The 18,513-nt window shown below is 42.8% G+C and overlaps 2 protein-coding genes across 2 annotated transcripts in view; one reads left to right on the top strand and one right to left on the bottom strand.

Moving 5' to 3' along the window:
- Nucleotides 1-42, bottom strand: part of LOC136872240 (uncharacterized) — a 63,694-nt gene extending 63,652 nt beyond the window's left edge. Inside the window, exon 1 of the mRNA XM_067146067.2 lies at nt 15-42. The gene's annotated coding sequence lies outside the window, so the exon portion shown is untranslated. The remainder of the gene's footprint in view (nt 1-14) is intronic.
- LOC136857363 (serine/threonine-protein kinase PLK1-like) overlaps nt 1-18,513 on the top strand; it is a 692,893-nt gene that overhangs the window by 326,695 nt on the left and 347,685 nt on the right. The window lies entirely within an intron of this gene.

Genomic DNA, 18,513 nt, shown 5'->3' with positions numbered 1-18,513 from the left:
GGCCGTGTACTCACCTCTTGCCAGCAACACCAGCGACCTATAACAAACGCCAACCAGCTCAGTTTACTCTTATAAGGTGCCCCAGGAGAAGGGAGACAGCACCTTTCTCCGGCCACTTCGCAACATTCAGCGAAACTCGCATTCAAATGACGTGATGGGAACGATATCTGCGACTCTATACAGATTACTCGGAATAGATCAGGAAGATCGGAATGTTCCCATAGTTAACGTTCGCTTTGGAATTTCAATAACATGAATAATAATAATAATAATAATAATAATAATAATAATAATAATAATAATAATAATAATAATAATAATAATAATAATAATAATAATAATAATAATAATAATAATAATAATAATTAGTCCTTTTACCCTCCAGTTTGGTTCCCCCCGCCGAACTCAGTGAAGGATTCCACCTGTACCATCTCAAGGGCAGTGTCCTGGGGCGTGATTGGGTCGGGGATTCAACTGGTAAGAAGGACCAGTACCTTGCCGAGGCGGCCTCAACTGCTATGTTGAACAGGCGCCGTGTGTGGGATGGAAAGTCAGAGGGAAGGAAGCGGCCGTGGCCTTAAGTTAGGTATCATCTTGGCATTTGCCTGGAGAAGAAGTAAAATCCACGGATAACTACTCCGAGGATGGCTGAGGTCGAAATTGAACTCCCTGTACTCAGTTGACCTCCCGAAGCTGAGTGGACTCAGTTCCAGTGCTCGTACCGCATTTCAAAATTTCGTGGCAGAGCCGAGAATCGAACCCTGGCCTCCGGGGGATAACATATAATCACAATAACCACTACTCCACCGAGACGGTTATAATAATAATAATAATAATAATAATAATAATAATAATAATAATAATAATAATAATAATAATACCGAGATCGATAGCTGCAGTCGTCTAATTGCGGCCAGTATCCAGTATTCGGGAGACAGTAGGTTCGAACCCCACTGTCGGCAGCCCTAAAGATGGTTTTCCATGGTTTCACATTTTCACACCAGGCAAATGCTGGGGCTGTACCTAATTAAGGCCACGGCCGCTTTCTTCCCACTCCTAGCTCCTTCCTGTCCCATTGTCGCCATAAGACCTTACTTCCGGATGCTCACACTTCTCTGGAAGGGAGTTTAAGGAACGCCACGACTCGGTTACCAAGATTTTGCACCAATAACTTGCTATTAAATACAGAGTCGTTGTTGAAAGACTTCCCTATTTTAAGTACAGCCCTCAGACTGCACTCAAAAATGACGTGATCAAAACCTACTGGGACCGAACAATTATCACAGATAAGACGACTATCTACAACGGACCAGATATAGTGGTGTTAGAGAAAGAAACAAAACATGTCGCTCTGATCAACATAGCTGTCCCGAATATCAGGAATCTCCATGAAAAGTATACCGAGAAAATCAACAAGTATGCACCAGTGGCAGAGCATATTCAAAGACTATGGCACTGTGAAGAGATGATAATTTTAACAATCAATTTTCGAGTACAGCTGCTATACGAACTCTCGTGGAAGGACTGAAGAAGTTGGATGTCAACATCATGCAGAAGGCGGTGGTCATTCCTACGACTGGAATTGTTCGGAAATTTATGGGTTCAAATTCTGCGAAAAATGTAGTGTAAATTAAGATTTATTGTACTTTGGTTTCCTAAAATCTGTTCAATTGTTAGAATGTCATTACCAGGAAAGTGTGCTAAATAAATAAATAAATAAATAAATAAATAAAATTTTCAAAACCTGATGATTACTTCTTGAAAAGACGGATCTTGAAATGATTTTGTTTGTCAACCCTGGGCAGTCTTATTCGAATGAATGTGTTCTCTTAGAAGCCGTTGCATACATGTGACCTTATTTGCTATACAGGGTGAAGCGTAATTCGCGCACTCGGGCGTCGCAGCGCGACTCCTCACATGCCAGCAATAAAAAAATGCCTCTTACAAAATTTCGTCTTGCGAGTATATCCGGCAGAAAAACGACGTTGAAGAGTAGCAACACTGTAACCACATGTACGGTAACTACCTCTGTCAGCACATATTTGTCGTGCAGTACAGTTGGGGCTGTGGGTGGAGTATTGGGTTAGCATGCGGGAGGTCGAGTGGTCGATTCTCGGATGAGGCGTTTGTTTTTTGTTTCGTAAATGTAGTCCAGGTGGTATGGTATCTGGCATCTTAATCGTCAACAGCGATTGGAGTGGGTCCTCTAGAAACCATTTGCCCTTACGCACTACGATCCTAGAAATGGACGAACAATCGTTTTCGTTGGTCAGCTTTGAAAGGCGCCCTTTCCACGTCGTGGGCGTGAATTTATTCGCACCACTTCATCTACTCGATGTGAAACCGGTTTTCTTTGTACCCTTATTTGTACCCTCCTCCAATGGTCCCATAGATTAGTCATCATCAACATCATCATCATCATCTGTTTACCCTCCAGGTTCGGTTTTTCCCTCGGTCTTAGCAAGGGATCCCACCTCTACCGCCTCAAGGGCAGTGTCCTGGAGCTTCAGACTGTTGGTCAGGGGATACAACTGGGGAGTATGACCAATACCTCGCCCAGGCGGCCTCACCTGCTATGCTCAACAGGGGCCTTGTGGAGGGATGGGAAGATTGGAAGGGATAGGCAAGGAAGAGGGAAGGAAGCGGCCGTGGCCTTAAGTTAGGTACCATCCCGGCATTCGCCTGGAGGAGAAGTGGGGAACCACGGAAAAACCACTTCCAGGATGGCTGAGATAGGAATCGAACCCACCTCTACTCAGTTGACCTCTCGAGGCTGAGTGGACCCCGTTCCAGCCCTCGTACCACTTTTCAAATTTCGTGGCAGAGCCGGGAATCAAACCCGGGCCTCCGGGGGTGGCAGCTAATCACGCTAACCACTACACCACAGAGGCGGACAATGTCAGATGGAAATTAGCAAATAAAAATGCGCCTCAATCCAGGATCGAACCATCGACCTCCTGCATGCCAACCAAAAACTCTACCCACTGCACCAACTGTACAGTACGACTAACTTCTGCTGACAGAGGTAGTTACCCTACATGTGGTTACAGTGTTGCCAGATTGCTACTCATCAACGTCCGTTTTCTACCGGATATACTCGCAAGACGAAATTTTGTAAAATACATTTTTTTTATTGCTGGCATGTGAGGAGTCGCACTGCGACGCCCGAGTGCGCGAATTACGCTTCATCCTGTATAACAATAAGCTACAGCCAAACATTCAGGACAAATTTCTCACACGTAGAAGAAGAAAATATGTTATAGACATGATATAGGCTTATGGGCTTGAGTCGTGTGAAGAAAATAAGGTGAAATTCTTTGCGTTTCGCAGAGAACTTTGCTCTGCGCCTTCAGAAGAAAATCTCGACTGCTCACGAGGAAAACTTCTCTCCAAGAATGATATTTGAATTTAGACGTTAATAATAGAAATGGAAGTGGTATGTTCATTTGTCATCGTACGCGCTACAGCACTAGCATTCGAAGGTAAGGAGCGACGCATCAAGTCGGCCGTGATTAGTCTGAGAGGGAGTCACATAACAGGTACACATATGAAAGTAATGCCATTGATACATTGGAATGAAACATCTGGTGATGATGAACGTACGAATTTGGAAAACACCGAGACGAAATAACAATAGTGAAGGGACAGGGAAGGGAACTACCTACGTAAATCCTTAATGGCTGACAGCCACGTGTTGCTTAATTGATAGCCAGTGTCCCTGATGAAATTGTTAGGAAGTCTACGCATTTCCACAGCTTCCCGTATAATCCTGGACCTGTAGTGTCTAGTGTGGGTAAGAGCTCGAGCACCTTGGAACACGACATCATGACCCGTCGATAAACGGTGCTCAGCTATTGCAGATTTGTCTGGCTGGTTGAGACAAATATTTCGTTCATGTTCCTTGATACGAGTACCAATGGACCGGCATGTTTGGCCAATGTACACCTTGCCGCAAGTACAGGGAATTTCGTATACCCCGGTATGTAAACGTGGAGACAATTTGTCCTTGGTTTTACCCAGACTGCGAGCAATTTTAGTGACGGTGCCAAACACGGTTTTTATATTGAGTTTGCGGAGGACCTTGGCAATTCGATCTGTGGTGTTATGCACCATCCCGGCATTTGCCTGGAGGAGAAGTGGGCAACCACAGAAAATTACTTCGAGGATGGCTGAGGTGGAAATCGAACCCTCCTCTACTCAGTTGGCCTACCGAGGCTGAGTGGACCCTGTTCCAGTTCTAGTACCAATTTTCAAATTTTCGTGGCAGAGCCGCGAATCGAACCTGGGCCTTCGGGAGTTGGCAGATAATCACACTAGCCACTGCACCACAGACGCGGACTTCACTTTGAAATTAAGAGCTTAATTTAATTTTGTGTATATTTTGATTTATTTATTAAATCGTCGTAACACAGTATCATAATTTGAGAGTAGTTTGATGATTGCTGAAAGTTTGTGCTGTTAAGTGTTCAGTTTCCTTCCTCTGCTCGCGAAAAGCTATATTATTAGAAGTCAGAATTAATGTCACATTTACAATACGCTCAAGGACTTTTCCCAAATGTTCGCACTTTAGATCAGAATCAATTCCTTCGTTCAAACATTCAAATGTGCCCAAGTACTTTCCTGTCGAGCTGCAAGATATATAGGCCGAACTGTATTTTTTGATAACTACTGTACCTCCAACCTCACATCCCTTCCTTCCGATCAGAAGACGAAGTTTGCTGTCCAAAAGACCAAGATGGTTTAAAATACATGAAACCATTTTGGATGAATAACACAATAATTCTCTCCAAATTATTTGCCCTGCCAGTGTGAAGTTCTTGTAATATTTAGTGGAAAAGGATATGCTATCCTCTTTAGCATCTTTAGAGAAAGGGCGTGATGGCCGAAAGGATTTCTGTCTATCAAATAACTTCTTACTTTCATCGTCTACATCTAACTGATCAGTGAGATCATTTGAACACTCCGCAGGCCTAGATATATTTACGGCCATTTTGTTACTATCATTTTAACTTTCGCAGTTGCTTACCCTTATTCTCATCAGTTTTCACTTCAGCGCAGTCATTATCAGTGCAGCAAGAGGGAGTGTTATCTCCATCTGGAAATATTGTGTTAGTATAAGGAGGAGAAAATAATACGTTTCTTCACCAATTTCTTCGTTGCTTTTCTTCTAAGTCTCGCATTTTTTTTCTTTATGCACCACTTAGATGTTCGTACTGAACTCTAATTAGGTTCAGCTTGCAGCAACTACTCTTTCTAATCGAAGTTTTAGTTGCTCTCTAATTTTCACGTCCACAACACTGGTCAGCAACGAAATAAATAAGAATTCTTTTCCTTAACAAAAGTATTCAACTCCAAGTATATAGGGGGGCAATGAACATGAATATGAGATCATAACAGTTTTAAAATATTGTTACGTGCCAGCCCTGTTGTAGCCCCTTTCGGTACTTTCCTCCTCAAGCCACACTGCGAATATTCTGCTATAAAAAGGGAGGCTAGCCGCGGACGGTCGGTCGGTGTTGGTGCTGGACTAGAAGTACGTGTCAGAGTCACTGTGGGACTCAGTATTGGAGTCATTGTGAGATACAGTGTGTTGGGGTTCGGTGGCTGGGATGAAAGTGGCAGAGGTGTTGGCTGTCGATAGCGTCCCACCGAGGTCTGGAAGAGGAGTTGTGGTTGTTGTTATGTCGGAGTGTCGAGTGAGTAGCTGGGCTGAAGACGGCGTCCGGGACAGAAGACTGTGTACTGCCTTAGAGAACTGGGTGTGTGTACTTCTGTGAACTGAGGATCGCCGTAAGTCAGTGAGGGAAGCACATTCCAACAATAGTCTGCAAGCATAGATGAGTTCAATTGCCCTGGTACCTTCTTTCAATCGCTTGATTGAAATGATCTCCATGTTCGTCACTCAAAGTGTCACAAACTGCTTGGAAAGAAGTCAAGATACGAATGAAGAAAGTGGACCTTCTGTGACAAATTACAACCTAACACATAGGATGTCCTCAACAAACCACGGAGATTTACTGCACATAAATTGCTGCAAATGTGTGGCAGCCAGGGTTTATCCTCATTTATTCTACAGTCGAAGTAATGGTGATATGCTGTCTTTAATAATATAGTCAATTCACGTTTCTGAGATGAAAAAGTCACTTCACTGCCAACATAACAAAAGTTATCCACATTATTCAAACATTTACGCGGTCACATGAAGTCTAAAAAGTCTGGATTGAAAACCAAATAACGAATTAGATTAAGCATGACTTACTGGCCCCTAAAATTAAATCAAGGTCTATGTTAGGATCTTTTATTTATTATTTACTAAACGGAACCCCATGGCGCAACAGCCCCGAACGGTAAGAGCCTACCAAGTGACCGTTGCTCAGCCAGAAGGCCTGCAGATTGCGAGGTGTCCTGTGGTCAGCACGCCGGTTCCTCTCGGCCGTTATTCTTGGCTTTCTAGAAGGGGGCCGCTATCTCACTGTCAGAGAGCTCCTCATTTATTATTTACCCTTGAAAATTGAGCCTTCTTAGTTGTCCGAGCGCATTATTGCAAAATAACAGCAGCTGGGTTTCCATAGGCACAACAAACAACATTTATGTACTGAAAATGGCTTTTTTAGGAATAAAATATATGTAACAAAAATTATTCACCAAAATTAGACAATGTTCGTCCACCACCATCTTCTTAGCGTTTGGAACAGGACCCGCTACTTTGCAAGTCACTCTCCACTTGGTTCTGTTAAGCGCATCATTTGGAACAAGATGAACATAGCGCATGTCTTCTTGAAGGCGATCAAGCCAGCGTTTCTTGGGCCTACCACGTGGCCTATTTGTAGATGGCGTGATGTTAGGTGCCATTTGTACAACAGATATACCTTCTCTACGCATTACGTGGCCATACCACCCTAGTCGGATCTCACGCATCTTGTCTGCAATCGGGGCAACTCCCATGATTTTCCGGATTTCTATGTTGGTGACGTGGGTCAGGCCAAATGACCAGCAAAGCATGCGCATTTACATAAAATGAAGTGCTTCTTCATGCTTTACTGTAACTGGCCAGCATTCAGAGCCATACAAAGCGAGTGGCTGAAGAAACGTTCTGTAAACTTTGGACTTCAGGTGGACTGGTATCCGACGATCGCAGAGAAACCAGTAATTTTCCACCACTTCATCGAGGCCGCATTTATTCGTGCACGGGCGTCTGGAATAGTGTCACACTCAGCGTTGACCGAAGAATCAAGAGACTTAAAGTGTTCTACCTTCTTGAGATCTTGGCCATCTATCTGAATGGTTCCATTTGTCTGCGGACCGCACACTGTGTACTCAGTTTTCTTGGTATTCAGTGTAAGTCTCTACGCTGTTAGACTTTCATTCCACTTCTGAACCTGTTCTTTAATATCTTGATCCTCAACATCCACTGGACTTTGTTCGTCATTATAAAACAAATTCCTGTTTTTTAAGAAAATGCGAGGTAAAGGAAATGGCGTATGGCTTTTAGTGCCGGGAGTGTCCGAGGACATGTTCGGCTCGCCAAGTGCAGGGCTTTTGATTTGACTCCCGTAAGCGACCTGCGCGTCATGATGAGGATGAAATGATGATGAAGACGACACATACATTCAGCCCCCGTGCCAGCGAAATTAACCAATGATGGTTAAAATTCCCGACCCTGCCTGGAATCGAACCCGTGACCCCTGTGATCAAGGCCAGCACGCTAACCATTTAGCCATGGAGCCGGATAATGCGAGGTAATTAAGCGTTTCAAACAATACAGGGTGACCCAAACGTAGGTATACGGTTACATATACACCTTCGGCATTGATGCATTCCTGCAACCTGTCTCTGACACTCTCACTCACAAATCCTGGTTCGTTTCATTAATGTTTAATTTCAAAATCAATTGCGCCTAATTTTGTCTAATTTCAACTTCAATTGATTGTGCCCTTTATTTTGTTTCTAACAGGGCTGTGGTAAACGATGGCAGGAAATCTGAGCGAAGAGCAACGGCGGTGGATCCCGAAGACCTACTGGTAGTATGAAAATGCTGAGACCGTGCGCAAGGTGTGGGAAGAGGAATTTCATTTGCCAGCGCCGTCACGTCTTACGATTTACCGCATCAGAGAGAAGTTTGAGGCCACGAGTTCCGTCGCCAATGCACCGAAGTCTGGACGACCGCGTACAACATCGACACAGGAAAATGCCATGAAGGTAGCCGTCACATTCGTAAACAGTCCAAAGAAGTCCACGTGACGTGCCTCTTTGGAGCTGGGTATCCCGAAGACATCATTACAACGTCTGATGCTCCAGATGCACCTTAAGCCGTACCGCCCCAGACTGTTGCATGGCCTTCTGGAGGATGATCAAGACCGCAGACTACAGTTCTGTGAGAAATGCGCAATCAACTGACTGAACAACCAGACCTGCTTTCGAACATCATGTGGACAGATGAAGCCTGTTTCAAACTGTCTGGTCACGTCAACAGACATAACTGTGTGTACTGGGCTGATGAAAACCCACATGTCATTATGACTACGCAATTGAATCAGCCAGGCGTCACAGTGAGGGGTGTGCGATGGTGTCATGGGTCCTGTCTTCTTCAGTGGAAACGGTGATGGTCCCAAGTATCTGCAGATGTTGACCAACGTTGTGGTGATACAACTGTAAGCACGGCCCGACTTCGCGAAAATGTTCTTTCAACAGGATGGGACCCTACCGCATTTTTCTTTGGCGGTCCGTGAGTACCTGGACGAGATATTCCCGCAGCATTGGATTGGGCGACGGGCAAGCATTGAGTTTCCACCATGCTCCCCGGACTTGATTCCAATGGATTTCTTCTTCTGGGGAGTAGTGAATGATAGGGGTTTTTCCAGAAAACCCCTCAGAATACCACAGTTGAAGACTTTTGTCGATAATACGTTTGAGGAAATTCATTTTAACCGGGATTTGTGTAGCACTGTGTGTGAGAGAGTCCGGCACAATTTGCAGGAATGCAGCAATGCCGAAGGTGGACATTTTGAGGACCTAAGGTATTAAATACAGCTGTATTTTTAATTGTATGCCTACTTTTGGGCCATCCTCTATATTTGCTTATTTTACATCAAAATGAATAGGGACACTGCTTCTAATTCGGAACAATTCTTTTGCAGTTGATCACTTTAATGAATCTTCGCTTTCTCTTTCCGATACCTATCCTTTTGACATACACATTTCTTGCGGCTGGGGGTCATCCGAAAATTCGTGTAACATGACCCGAAAAAATGGGTGACGGAAGTGTAACCATAGTAACCATGCAGGCTATGTCTTACGGATGATTGCCATCTGAAATTAGCAGTCGTTGATGGATGGCCATGACGGGAAGACATATTTATGATCATTTGATTTTCGCAAAGGGAAATGTGATTTCTTCTTTTTCTCTTCTGTTCAGTGTTACGAATTATCTAATTATACTTGAACTTAAGCCACCACTTGACATGTAGCCTAATGACAAGTCAACAATCACTGTCAGTTTACAGAGAAAAGCTAGCGTAACCCGGAAACTCCTTCATTATTGGTATTAATGCAGTGTTTAAATATTTCTAATTCTTAGCGAAGTGCGTTATTATGGAGCGAAGAGGAACTTTCACGCTACTGTTACGTCACCTGGACAGATTCCAGAACAATTACAGGTAGGAGCTGGCGCCTAAAGCGAGTCGCCTACCTGGGTATCTACCCACATTGTTGATGTGTCTGACAGAGTTGTGAAAGAGCATGTAAGGGCACTGTAGGTCAAGAACCTGGGATGAGTGGGATCACTCGTTTACTACACTCGAGGGGCGATGTGAGATCACAGTTTAACGTCACACTAACACAATTAGTTTCAGAGCTTTCTTTTAATTGCAGATTTTACAGTTAAACTTCTCCTAACCGACACCTCTAAATTACAGATATTTTTTAATTCCTTGGGAGAAATACGTGGTGTTTAATGTCAATATTACTTCTCAATAATGGATATATTCTTAACAACGGCCGTGGACACTGAAAACTACGTAACTACTACATCGCACACCTGCTCTAATCTGCTTATCATATTCGTAGCTTGGTCTACCCCTACCGTTCTTACCACCTACACTTCCCTCGAAAACGAACTGAACAAGTCCTGGGTGTTTTAAAATGTGTCATATCATTCTATCTCTTCTTCTCGTCAAATTTAGCCAAATCGATCTCCTTTCACCAATTCGATTCAGTATCTCTTCATTCGTGATTCGATCTATCCATCTCACCTTCAGCATTCTTCTGTAACACCACATTTCAAAAGGTTCTATTCTCTTTCTTTCTGACCCAGTTACTGCCCATGTTTTACTTCCACACAATGCCACGCCCCATACCGGCATGAAATTCTTCGCAAATATTTTTTTAATTCCTATATCAATGATCCAAGTGAGCAAATATCTTCTTCAGAAAGTCCTTCCTTGTGCTAATCTGCATTATATGTCCTCCTTACTTCTTCCATCGTTAGTTATTTTACTATCCATGTAACAATATTCATCTACTTCCTTTAAGACTTCATTTCCTAATTTGATATTTCCAGCATGATCTGACTTCATTCGATTGCACTCCGTTACTTTTGTTTTGGTCTTATTTAATTTAATCTCCAGATCTTCTGCAGACTCAGGTAAAATAACAATGAAAAATCCACAGCATGTTTCCAGTCATTTGACCGGGTCAGGAATGGAATGAATGAAGCCCCCATCTAGCGACGAGGATAGGAATTGTGCCGGTTGCCAAAGCCTGTCGCACTCCTCTGGGGAAATGATTAATGAATGGCAGACGAAATGAAATGGTATTGGAGAGTGTTGCTGGAATGAATTATGACAGGGGAAACCGGAGTACCCGGAGAAAAACCTGTCCCGCCTCCGCTTTGTCCAGCACAAATCTCACATGGAGTGACCGGGATTTGAACCACGGAACCCAACGGTGAGAGGCCGGCGCGCTGCCATCTGGGCCACGGAGGCTCCCTCACGTAAAATACCAATATCATCAGCAAATCTCAGGTTTTTGATTCCCTCCCTTGGATTGTGATCCACTTTCCAAATTCCTCTTTGATGTCATTTCCCGCTATGATCTTGCAGGCTGTGATGTGAAGTGCTGATGGATGGCCATGGCTGAGAGAAATGTTGTCAAAGAAGGGCGTTAGAGTACAGTTGCTCCATGTGATCTTGTAGGCTGTGATGTCAAGTATTGATGGATGGCCATAACAGAGAGGCATATTATCAGGGAGTGGCGTTAGAGTACACACGGTCGATGTGTCTTGCAGGCTGTGATGCGAAGTATTGATGGATGGCCATGACAGAGAGACATATTGTCAAAGAGGGACGTTAGAGTACAGGTGCTCGATGTGATCATGCAGGCTGTGATGTGAAGTATTGTTGGATGGCCATGACAGAGAGACATATTATCAAAGAGGGACGTTAGAGTACAGGTGGTTGATGTGATCTTGCAGGCTGTGATGTGAAGTATTGATGGATGGCCATGACAGAGAGACATATTATCAAAGAGGGACGTTAGAGTACAGGTGGTTGATGTGATCTTGCAGGCTGTGATGTGAAGTATTGATGGATGGCCATAACTGAGACATATTATCAGGGAGTGGCGTTAGAGTACAGGTGGTCGATGTGATCTTGCAGGCTGTGATGTGAAGTATTGATGGATGACCATAGCTGAGAGACATATTATCAGGGAGTGGCGTTAGAGTACAGGTGGTTGATGTGATATTGCAGGCTGTGATGTGAAGTATTGTTGGATGGCCATGACTGAGAGACATATTATCAGGGAGTGTCGTTAGAGTACAGGTGGTTGGTGTGATCTTGCAGGCTGTGATGTGAAGTATTGTTGGATGGCCATGACTGAGAGATATATAGAAGGTTGTTTCAACAAAGACGCTTCACCTCATCATACTATAGAGAAATTATTTCATTTGTGATAGCTTTATAGGCCCTGAGCCAGTTTCCCACTTTAATAATAATATTGGGTTTACGCTCCTCTAACTACATATTTATGGCTTTCGGAGATATCGAGTTGCCAGAATTATGTCCCGCAAAAGTTTTTTTTACGTTCATTAAATCTACCGACACGAGGCTGTCGTATTGATCACCGGACTGAGCCATGACCGCACCTGACAAAGTGGGTTCAGAAGACCATCGCTCTACCGCCTGATCTATTCAGCCCGGCAGTTTTCCCAATTTCGATGCCCTGAATCCTACATTTGTCGACTTCAAATCGTTACAGATATTTCTGGAAAATGATTCCTCAGAGGCAAATAAATTAATCGTCATCAATTCGAGTTCCATTTACTAAATATACATATTTATGATCATTTGATTTTTCCAAAGGGAAAATTGACACCATTTCTTTGCCAGATATCTTTTACATGCACGACATGGAGTATCGACTGGAATTCAGGCGCGCGGACTTCGGGTAATTATTGTGGAGGCATGATTAACATGAACAAAGGCATGTAAAATGAGGAATAACTATTAATGCAAACATTCCTATATAATAACAATATTCACAAACAAACAGAAACACAGAACAATAATAGAGATTGTTTCTCAAATGCATTTTTGAACAAGTCTTAAGTACGGAGTTTTAAATAATATTAAGAAGTGAACAGAAAAACAGAACTTGATTCATAAATACAGCAAATGTTTTGACAGAATGTTTTGCGTGCGAAACTATTAAAAATAATCACAAGTAATTGCTTCATAAATATATTTTCTTAATAAATTTCCTATGCTTTCATGATACGAAAGGTAAAAAGCTCGACCACCAAATGTACCACCTGAACAGTCTCCATTGGGAAATGTAGTTCTCTGAAGGAATGCCCGCTTTCTAATATCATTTCTTGATATAAAACCATCTACCACCTTCTCCAGATTTAACGTCTTAGCAGCCTCCGAAGACTACCAAACTCCAAGATTTAAGGGGCTTAACATCTGGGAGGAGAATTTTTTGGGGGGCGGGGAAAAATTGCACTCTTAAATCATTTTGGGTGGGAGAACAAAACGCCTTGCCCTTTCGCCCCTCCATCAAAGTCGGCACTATTGGATTGGATTTAATTTCACATTAGAAAACTCCGACTATTGTATTTCTCACTGTTTAAACATGCTCTGCTGAACCGATGTAGTGTATCGCTAGAGCCAGAGGCCATGACCCTCCCGCATTTACATTGAAGTTCCAAGACATTTGACTGTTACCATAACAACCGGAGCAGGTCTGAACTTTCACTGGTAACTGGACTCACTTCGCCCCGAGCCTTGTACTACTAAACTGACCACGGTCTTCCTCTTCCTAAAGGCAGTGCATGAATTACGCTCGTAGTTCGGTTACTGGCCGAGTGCTCTTACAAACTAGAGAGTATACTTTTTCTTTTGCTGGTTATATTTTTCTTCGAGTTGACGCCTTAAAGGCGACTTGCGCGTCTGTGAGGACGGGGATATACCGATGATGAATTCTAATGCTAAAATCGGCACACACACACCAGCCCCCAAACCATCGGAATTAACCAATGAAGCTTAAATCTTCGAACCGCCCGGGATTCGAACTCGGAATGCCTTGGACTAAAAGCCAGCACGCTAACCATTCAACCATGGAGGCTGACGATGTAAGGATGAGAAATGGGTAGAACAGAAAAAGTAACGTACGTAGCCTTAATTATTGTCAATCAATCAATCAATCAATCAATCAATCAATCAATCAATCAATCAATCAATCAATCAATCAATCAATCATCTGCAGTTAGGACTGTCACCCAGGTGGCAGATTCCCTTTCAATTGTTTACCTTAAACGTTTACGTTAAACGTTTTCAGAGAACTTAGAAATATATCGGACATTTCCCTTGATAATTTATTCCAATCCCTTACTCCTTGTCCTATAAATTAATATTTGCCCCCAATTAGTCCTCTTGAATTCTAACTTTATCTTTCCTACTTTTAAAAGCTCCACTCAAGCTTATCCGTCTACTAATATCATTCCAGGCTCTCTCTCCACTGACAGCTCGGAACATACTGCTTAGTCGAGCATCTCGTCATTTACTCTGAAGTCTTCCCAGCCCGAAGTTTGCAACATTTATGTAACACTTCTGCTTTGTTGGAAATCACCCAGAAAAAAATCGTGCTGCTTTCCTTTGAATCTTTTCCAGTTCTCATATCAAGTAGTCCTGGAGAGGGTCCCATACACTGGAGGAATACTCTAAATGGGGTCTTACTAAATACTTACACGCCCTCTCCTTTACTTCATTACTACAACCCCGAAATAATCTCATAACCATGTGAAGAGATCTGTAATCTTTTTCAACAACCTCGTTAATATGATTATCCCAATAAAGATCACTCCTAATACTGTATTAACATTTAGGTACTTAAGTGTTCCCCACGAGATAGTACCACCCCATCAACACAATAATTAAAACTGAGAGCCCGTTTCCTCCTGGTGAAATTTACAACCTGACTTTTCATCCCATTTACCATTATACCATTGTCTGTTATCCATCTCACAATATTATCTAGGTCCCCCTGCAGTTGCTCACAATCCTGCAACCCATTTACAACTCTATACAGTATAACCCACATAATGAGGAATCAGAAAAGATATGAGCTGCTTCAACTTATCCTGCAAGGAAAAATAGAAGGAAAAAGATCTCCTGGACTAAGAACAATCTCCTGGCTCGACAACCTTAAAACCTGGTTCAACAAAACATCTACAGAACTGGCCCGAATGGCCCGAATTGCAATGGATAAAGCTAGAATAGCCATGTTGATCGCCAACGTCTGAGGCGGACAGGCACGCTAAGAAGAAGAAGAAGAAGAAGAAGAGTATAACATTATCAGCAAATAGTCTTATCTGTGATACCAGTTCTTCACTCATATAATGTATATACACGAAAAGATAAAGGTCCAATAATACTGCCCTGCGAGACGCCCTTCTTAAAGATGACACTTCAGCGACTCTAATTCTCCGAGTTCCATTTTCTAGAAATTTAACCACCCATTCAAACACTTTTGTCTAGTCCAATAGCCCTCATTTTCGTCAGTAATCTCCCATGATCTACCCAACCAAAGCCTTGGGTACTCGTAGGTCAATAGTGACACAGTTCAGCTAGGGGAGAAAGAAACAATGTGGGCTGTCACCTTTCATCGACTTCAGAACTCGTCGCAGAAGACTCTCCTGCTATTTTTGATCGGCCGGGTAGCTACACATGTACTATACGCCCCCGCCAACCCCAACAAATCATATAGGCCGACTCCCCGTTGGACGTTAGCCTCCCTAATACCTTCCCCTAACATGCCTACAACCACCGTCACCACCACCATAGCGTCCTCTTTTCACACCTACTCCTCCCGTTCTATCACCACTACAACATCGTCCCATCCATCGCTTAATATGTTAACCTTCCTTTCCACGGCAATCCTCCCCGAACCACCTCGCATTTACCGCCTGTCTCTGCCCACCCCATCTAAATCGCCATCAACTTTGTTATCACCACCTTCAACCGCATCATCAGCAGCCAGTAAACCTTCGTTGCCGCCATCCACAGTTTCACCATCTTCAACCGCACCAGCAACAGCCCGTCAACCTCCCTTATCGCCATCAACAGTGTTACTACCATCTTCAACCACATCAGCAGCAGCCGCCGACCGCCCAACGCAATCGACATCAACATGCCATGCCCATCTGGAGGGCATTTCGCATCTTTAACACCCACGACCCAACATATCTAATCCGTCTCCAGCTCACCAGGGCAGCAGCAGTTGACCACTTTATCTCCCATGGTGTCATCCTCTACGGCCGTCGCCATACTGTCGAACCTTCTCGTTCCCTTCCCCACGTTCGAAATCCTCATTCCACATCACGTCGTCACACCCGGCTCGATCATCTTCCTTTTCAACGCACACACCACGTCCGTCCACTTAATCCCTTTGTTCATATCTCCTTCCTTCCACCTATACTAGACCATCTACGACAACTCACGACTGTCCTTTCTCACTTAGCTCGTACACTACACCGCCTTATCCCCCCTCGCAACTTGAATGCCTGGACCGGCCATTTTCATGCCCGGCCCTCTTAACGTGCATCACTTAATACAATTTACAATTACTCCTAAACTATAAATGTTAGAAAAATTATACTTTGTGCCTACCTGTAGTAAATATTTAAGGTGTGATATCTGGTGTAACAGGTTTCAAAATACGTCTAATTTATACAGCCTATCTGTATTTTCGGCATAACGATTACTGTCATCGAAGTGAAGAAATGAAAGAATATGAAGGAAGCGTATTCGGAACATTGTTTTAGAGAATATCGTAGTATGAATAACAGGGTCTTCGGTCCAGTACATTTTTATATCAGGATTTTGGACTAATCGGTTTCCACGATTGCATGATCGAATTCTTTGTGAAAGGCCGGGGCGCCGCACTTCTCACTTGACTCGCGTATAGATTGGTCTGCTCACACACATACTGATAAAATTCGTCATTCATGAAAATACTCACGTAACTCAAAATATCCTGCTTATTTTCTATTTGAACGTTTATACCTGAATTCTCTGTAAATGGTGGAACGTGTGGACAATAACTAGGATGATATGTATCAGGCACTTCACTTTTCTCTATAGGCCTATCGGATTCGGGAATCGCAATTTCCTCGTCACTATCACTTTCACTATCTGAGTCTATTTCAGGAATTTCATCACCAGAATAATCATTGTGAACAATATCTATTTAATCTTCCGTAAGAAACTTTGTATTATAAGCCATTATACTACACTCGGTAAGGACGACACGCACTGCATTGGAATCTCAAGTACCGACTTGACGCGTGAGGAAGTTATGAGATTTTTCAGCTAAAACTGCTGAGATAAACATGAGCCCACTCAACGCGAGGGTTATCTCAACAAGGTCAACCAACTTCCTGCTACAACCAGTAACGCTGACTAAGGTGTAAGAATGCATAGATGACGAATATAAACAGCATTGCTTCGCGCGGAACATTAAACGTCTTACGCCGTCCACGGCCCGCAGCATAGAAGCAAGCTTGAACGCCTTACGCCGTCCACGGTCCGCAATGAGTTAGGATAGGCTGGAGTTAATCCAGCATGGTTAGTTTGCATGTGTAGTGGTAGTACTGTAAATTAAGTTACGTGAGAAGTAAGAGAACTTCAAGAGATGCTCACGGGACTGAAACTCCAATTCTTCCCCTGAAATGTTTAGCTAGGGATTGTTTCAATTTAATTTGGGTTGCTTTAATCAAATTGTGTGATTTAAACACGAGTTAATTATCATGTGGTGATTTGATTGTGTGCTGTAATTATGAGTTAATTACCATGTGACAATTTAATTATGATTTAATTATGAGTTAATTACAGTGTGACAATTTAATTGTGATTTAATTATGAGTTAATTACCATGTGACAATTTAATTATGATTTAATTATTAATTCATTACCGTGTGATGATTTAATATGATTTAATTACCAGGGGATGATTTAATTTCAGTCTGATTACTGGGTGTGTGGCATAATTACTGCGTGTATGTAGGTAGATTACGTAAGGAAGTCAGAGGACAGCTGAAACCAGTAATAATAATAATAATATTATGAATATTAGTATTATAAACCAGTGTCGTGATGTTTGAAGGTGTGGCATTAGAAGTCATAGGTTCGGCCGCGTGCAGAATATGTGTGGTAATGAGGTTCCTTTTATTTTGAAGTCAGGACGATTTGAAGTTTGAACTCATGGTGTGAGGTGTTGTAATCACACATGGATAGGATTATGAATGAGGAATCGACCTCAGTATTATAGAGTGTACTGTGGTACTATGTATCATTAAAGGGACGGCTTGTTATGTCCGTAAGGAGCAAGGTTACTGACCACCCACCGCAGGGGTGAGCTTGGCCTTGAACCAGATATATTTTTTGTGTGTGTTTCCAGTGAAAGGATTTTGGGCCGAGAGAAGCTGTGCTTGACTGAATATTGCTAGCGCAAACCAGGTGGACAGAGTTATTTAACACGGCTGATTAGTGTATTTTGGTAATAAGCGACATGGTAGCTGGCACTGAATATTTTGTTCAATTATTATTACTTATTTGAGTTTAAATTAGCTAGGATTTTCAGTGCCACCTGCGACATTGGGGTCATCAGATCAGTCCTGGGCGTGTGCACCGTTATTCCACAGTGGTGGGATGAAAGATGTGTACCTCACCTGATTCTTGTATATAAAATATGTGACTATTTTATGATGTTTTTTGTAACATGTAGTGATTGTAATTAGCGTCGGCGATGGTTTTGTTCCATCGGCATGGCGAATCGTGTACTCAAGTGAGGGTTCGATTGAAACCCAGGTGTTTGATCCTTGTTTGTATAATTTATCTTCAGGTATTCCATTGGGAAATAATTTGTGTGTTCTAGGATAGGCGTCACTCAGTCTTGTTGCATGGGTGTGGATTTTATTTGCCCAGTAATATGGGATAGCTTCAGTGTTTATGATAA

The sequence above is a fragment of the Anabrus simplex genome, chromosome 1 (genome assembly GCF_040414725.1).
Source record: "Anabrus simplex isolate iqAnaSimp1 chromosome 1, ASM4041472v1, whole genome shotgun sequence".
NCBI classification, from domain to species: Eukaryota; Metazoa; Arthropoda; class Insecta; order Orthoptera; family Tettigoniidae; genus Anabrus; species Anabrus simplex.
The sequence above is the reverse complement of the archived record's forward strand: the minus strand, read 5'-3'. Positions and strand labels throughout refer to the sequence as shown.